We start from the raw sequence: 6159 nt of genomic DNA on the forward strand, positions 1-6159 counted from the left end.
AGAACTTTTTAACGTGGAAAAACTCCCAAAAGAAGGACAAAAAATCCACGGGACCTAGTTCAGAAAAATCTTCCACTATCAGAATAATGGGTACACAAACAGTCTTCCTAGTGACACTAGGACATCTCAACAATCAACAAAATACATCACCAAAACTGGTGGAATCAACATAAACCCTCCACAAAGTGGGTATCTCAAATCAGGCAAAAAAAAAAGCAATACAACTAACAAGTTATATCCTAATGTTCATCTCTGCATCAGGAATAACATACTAAAATTTCATAAAAAATAGAGCAAGTTTACCAAGTCAATGTGATTAAAGTTGACTTGCCCTTTTCCCCCAAAACCTTCTTCTCTTCGACGCCGAAACCATACCTTCCTCTCACTGTTTCATCCTATATCATACATTGAAAAGAAGGTTATTCCCATAGTGAATTTTTTACGTGTCATCTTCCAGGTTCATTCTCAATTTCTGTTTACGTGTATGTGTTTAATTTTATCCATTAAAATTTCCATTCCTTCGAACTTGGGTCATCAATATCATGACTTTTATTACCATAATAACACTTGCATCAAACTATTTTCATTACAACACAGTTTTTATAGACTGTATCTGAGTTTTTTATCCTCCTTTTTCAGTTTGCTTTATATGTATGTATACATAGCCTGAAATTTTTAAATTTCAAATTTTGAATTCAAAATCAAAATTAAAAATTTGATTCTCTCCGTTCTTTGTTTTCAGTTTTATCTTTTTCTCCTCTCCTTCGGTTCTTCTCCTTCTTCACCTTTAGTTCCTCTTCCTTTTTTTTCCTACGTTTATTGATTCTGTTTTTGTATAATCTTCTTCTTCTTCCTATTTTAAGTTGGAGGTGGAGATTATAGAGTTCATGTACGCACCAAGGCAAAGTTAAGGCGGTGGATGAAGTTGTGACAGCTATGGTGGTGGATCATAATATGGCGTGGTGTTGCAGTGGGTGCGGTAGAGTTTGTGGTGGTCATCGATGATGTGGTGATGGATACAGAGGAGGCAGTGGCGGAAGAGAGCAAATCGATGAAAAGTACCGAGTCGCGCAGCCACAGAGAGCACACGCAGTGACACTATGAAAGAGAGCACAACAACGATATGATATTTTTATATTTTTCTTTATCTTTCTATCCAGGTTATTTCCCGTATTCATCTTCACTTTCAATACGTTCCTGATGTCTGTGCTTTTACATTTTTTTCAAATTTTAATTCCAACTAAATCTGCATGTAATTTGAAATAAAAATTTGAATTTTAAATATGCACAACCTTATCAAGCATTCAATCCATCTCTCAAATAATCAACTTTCGGTTTTCTTCTTACCATAATCGTCTTTCTTTCTCTCTCTTCTCTCATGTCTTTCTCTCCTAGATCCATATATCTCTCTGTATCACTTTTTTTTTTCTTTTATTTTTGTTCTGTCTTCTCTTTGTCAAGCGGAGAGTTCTTGATGGTATTATGCAACGGTATTTGTTGCAGGGAAGTAGAAGAAAAAAATAGAGACACGACAGGGAGGAGCGAGAGATGCATACTGGCATCGACAACAATGGGATGATTCCGATGGCGATAGGCACGGAAGTGAAGTTACAGTTGCAGCGCCGGAAGCGGCCAGCAACGGTCTTGGTGCATGATTCTGTATGCTCTGCTTATGTAAGTAGTCGTCGTCTTCTTCAAATGAAAGTATATATAAGATTTCTAATTTTATCCCTACTCATACTCCTTTTTATTTTTTTTAATATTATTTTTTATATAAAATGTGCCTTCTATAATAAAGTTAAGTGTGTTCCTTGTTATTTGATCTGATGTATATGTTCTAATTTTGGTAAGATTTGAAATGTTATTGTTGTTGTGCAGAGTCTTCTTTGCCTGGTGTGGAGTTGTTGATGCAGAAAATCCAAAACCTCATTGTTGTTGGCGGGATTCTATTTGCATTTCGCTAAAAAGTTTTAATCTCTTTCCCTTTTATATTCAATTTACATCCAATATACAAAACCAAATAAGATTTCAAAGTAATGCAGTATGAACTATTCATTTTTCCTTTAGTTTTTGATGTCCTGGCTTTTGTATTTTTCAGAATAATTTAGGAACTAAGGTAAAAGAAGTTCTTGCTGTGTAGCTACTGTGGAAGGTTTGCATCCACTCTATTGTGTTTTTATTAGTTCTTTTTTTGTTCAATTGCTTAAATTTGTTGTTTGCTTTTGTTTATTATTATTCTTCTGCTTATTGTTACTTTATCTCTTCTCCTTCCTCTTAAGCTTGGCTATGTTCTTTACTCTTTAAGGTAGTAGTTTCAATTCTCGATTTTTGAGTCTTTTTTTCCTTCTAAAACTGGGTTAATTTCTTTTTTGCCCCTCACGAACCATTTGAAAAAAATTGTGGAACAAATTATGGGGTACCACCAAGATTTAAGTTTTGTTGCTTTCAAAGCTTACTTTGAAAATTTCATATTTCTATTAGTAGTTCCTTCTTCTACTCTCTCACTGATGTGGTTGTATATTAATAATGAGACACTTTTAAAGAATGGACATCACTAGATTGGTCTTGACATTTTTCCATCAATGCTTATAATGTTATTTGTATATTAATAATGAGACACTTTTAAAGAATGGACATCACTAGATTGGTCTTGACATTTTCCCATCAATGCTTATAATGTTATTTGTATATTAATAATGAGATACTTTTAAAGAATGGACATCACTAGATTGGTCTTGACGTTTTCCCATCAATGCTTATAATGTTATTTATTTATTTTTTTAGAGAAATATATTAAGTTTAGATGACCGCTGTTACTTGGTAACATGGGTCAGGCATTCACCTTAAAGTACTTTCAGTTTTCAAGGTGGTTAGTAATTATGTATATTTTAACTGTTTAATTCTATTTTGAATTGCCTTTAAATTTAGTTTTCAGGGTTTAGGGCTTTGTCCCGGGATAATTGATGGGATCATCGGTATATTTGTTATTTAAGTGTGTTTAATTAACTGCTCTTTTTAAAATTTTTGTTTTCTGCCTTTGAATTAGATTTGCATTGATTTTTTGCTTTTCTCATTTATTGATGTCATTGTGAAAGATAGAAAATAGAAGAGGATAATAATGGTCATGTTTAGTAAAATATATAACAGTGATTATAATTATAATTATCAGAGTGCCAATTCCGAATTAGTACATGGCACTACTAACCTCTATCAAGTATAAGAGCGATTTTGTTAGCGTTGATTTCATGTTTAATATAACTTTTAGAGGGTGTCAGGTTCTCCTTCCTCTTAAGTGAAAGAACTAATTATCTTTAGGGCAATTTATATCCTAAGAAATTTTGAAAATTTTATATCAATGTTAACTTTACTATATGATTTTGTTCTTCTCTTTGTGCTTAATATTGCGTGCATCTTATTTTGAATTAATATTGTTACAATAGAATATAAAATAGGAAGAAAACTATTACCAAAATATATCTTGAGCAGTCAATTTCTGTGATGTTCATTTGGACTCAGCCTCTAGACTTTGTAACGGTTTGTGCTATTATTGGAGAAATCATTGGGCAGGTATTTTATTCAACCATTTTTCTTTCAGGTTTCTATAATATCTTTAACGGACTAATTTGGGTATTCCTTCTTACAATATCAACGCAATATTTGGGAAAGGAGATCCTCTCAACAACTTTTTCTTTTTTGATGCCTTTGATGGGAAGGGAATTATAGAGAACATTCCCAACTTAAATGCTCTGGTAATTTATCACTGAAGCACCACAAACCCTAAGAGTGGAAGGTTAACATTGTCTAGAAAAAATAGACCTTTTTAAGTGTACAATGTTCTGGTTATTGTTAGCTATTAATTTATATTTTTAGTTGCTAATTTATTTAGGCTAATTTCAATTTACTGTTAAGTGTTTTTTTGCTGTAGTAGACACCAATGAAATGATTATTTGTTGTGGACATTGGGCAATCTATAAACATATTTTTTTGAAGTAATGAAACCCGATCGTTAAAGCCTTTTCTTTATGGAGTACGGTAGTTGGATGTATATGTTTTTATATAAATCACAAACTTAAATTTCATTCTCACCTTTTTTCTGATATGGTACTCTTTTATAACATTTTAGTATCTTGCGGTTCTTTTAAATGAAAGTTGTTATACACATATCAGTTTGTGAAATTATTTTTTACTATGTGCTTACCTTTTAGTAAGTACTCTGAATCTAATCTCATTGTTTTAGACTATTTTTGTCGATGAAAAAAAAAGACCTGATGATAGGAAGTTAATCTCAAGAAGAACAGATCCTATTAGCTTCGATTGATATAGGATGAGAGCAGACAAATTGGATAGTGTTGCATTATGGACGGAATATTTTTCACCTTTCTTCTCATTTGATTCAATTTGATTTATATCATATTTCTCAAATTTTGATTTAACTATTTTCATTGTGAGAAAGATAATGATGTTATCTTGATATATGAGAATTTCTACTCATTGTTTATGGAGACAAAAATTGATGAAAATTCATCTCATATTCATCTTATAGCAATTTTATTTGGTTGAACCTCATTGTTTATTTTTCAGTATTTCAATTTTTGGTATTAAAGCTTTTAAAAGTATTTTTTTTAAAAAACAAAAAAAATAAAATGAAAGAACAATTGGTTTGGTACATAAGAATTTTGGAACAAATGTGAAAATTGAAAAATAACAGAAATGATGGGATAATTTTGTATAATTATCATGATTTGAAAAAAAATAAAAATAAGTTTATTATTGTAATGCAAATTGGGTTGTACCTTGACTTTAGATTTCTTAATATTTATGTTGATTTATAAATTTTTCTTTTATAGGACTTAATATTAAAATTTTTCATTCACAACTTTACGATATAATTATACTATAATGTATTTATTATAATTAAATCGCATTTTTCATTTTATTTTATATACTCTTGCACTCTTCTAAAAAGTAAAATTACATATCTTTATTGCTATAATCCGATTTAATATAAAAGATTCTTAAGTATTTAATATAATAATATTTAATATTAAATATTTTTCATTAAACCACGGGACACTTCACTAGTTTGTTTCAAAACGAGGGCTTCATCAAATCTCTCTCTCACGTGCTTCGGTGGCTAATAGCCACCTTATTTCTTTTTTTGTTTTGTTTTAAAATTATGGGCCCTATTTGATTGGAGACCCACTAACAGAATGAAAGATAGAGACAGTGTTGACTGTTGACATTGTGGTATATATTTGTAGTGGGGGGAGAGGGGAAGTGAGTGCGTTAATGAGATTAGAAGGGAAACTAAATAAAATAATTACTAAATTAAAACTTAAAAGAAGGCAATTGGTCACCTTAAAAGAAGAAAATTTCCACTTCCCCACTTTCTGGCTTTTTTAATAAAGAATAAGTAATCAATATTTTCCGTTTTTATATTTATGTTGTATTTAAATTAATATTAATTAATAATCTTTTATATTTTACTAAAATTTTATTAGTCTCTAAAGTTATTTTTTCTAATTCTAGCTATTTATTTATTTGAATATTTTGAACAATACTTTTGTACTTATTTCATTTAATTTTTGATAAAATTTGACAATGTGTCAGATCAAATTTATATCAAAATCGCAATTTAAAAAGTAAATACGATTCTTCTTACAAAAAAGGTTCTATTTGAAAATTATTTAATATTAATGTTTAAAGTGTATTGTGCAGTAAAATACAAAAAATAATGTTAAATTGAAAAAAGAAAAAGAAACAAAAAACATAATTTTTGTTAACACTTCACGATTTTTTTAAGTTATAATTTCCGTTAGATCATTTAGTTGTGGCTAAAAATATCTCTAACAAAATGATTTTGAGTCCGAAATTCTTCTTTCTAAACACAAGTCGTGGCTAATTATTAGACTTGGAGAACAAATCAAAACTAAAACTAAATTAACAAACCACATTGTTTAAGAAATATGTGCCTTATAATTTAGTATGTATGTTTGACTAATTTATTTAATAATTTTTAATTATTAGTTTTATATAAAATAATAACTACATATAACTACTAGTAAAGTTTTTACCATATTTTAATTAGTTTGGTTTTTGAGAATTGGAATTAGATATAAGCAAATAAACCAGTCCTTAATATCCCATTCAGATAAACAT

The 6159-nt window shown here is 29.6% G+C and overlaps 1 long non-coding RNA gene across 2 annotated transcripts; it reads left to right on the top strand.

The window, feature by feature from the left end:
- The first annotated feature begins 358 nt into the window (after window positions 1-358).
- Window positions 359-3958, top strand: LOC130982948 (uncharacterized). Of its 2 annotated transcripts, none has more exons than XR_009087214.1 (6): window positions 359-482; window positions 864-1160; window positions 1504-1674; window positions 1879-1967; window positions 2099-2152; window positions 3596-3958. It is a non-coding gene; the product is annotated as an uncharacterized LOC130982948 (long non-coding RNA). The 2 variants fall into 2 exon arrangements; XR_009087215.1 differs by having other exon boundaries at window positions 364-457.
- Window positions 3959-6159: the final 2201 nt, after the last annotated feature.

Source organism: Arachis stenosperma, chromosome 5 (assembly GCF_014773155.1).
Source record: "Arachis stenosperma cultivar V10309 chromosome 5, arast.V10309.gnm1.PFL2, whole genome shotgun sequence".
Classification (NCBI taxonomy): Eukaryota; Viridiplantae; Streptophyta; class Magnoliopsida; order Fabales; family Fabaceae; genus Arachis; species Arachis stenosperma.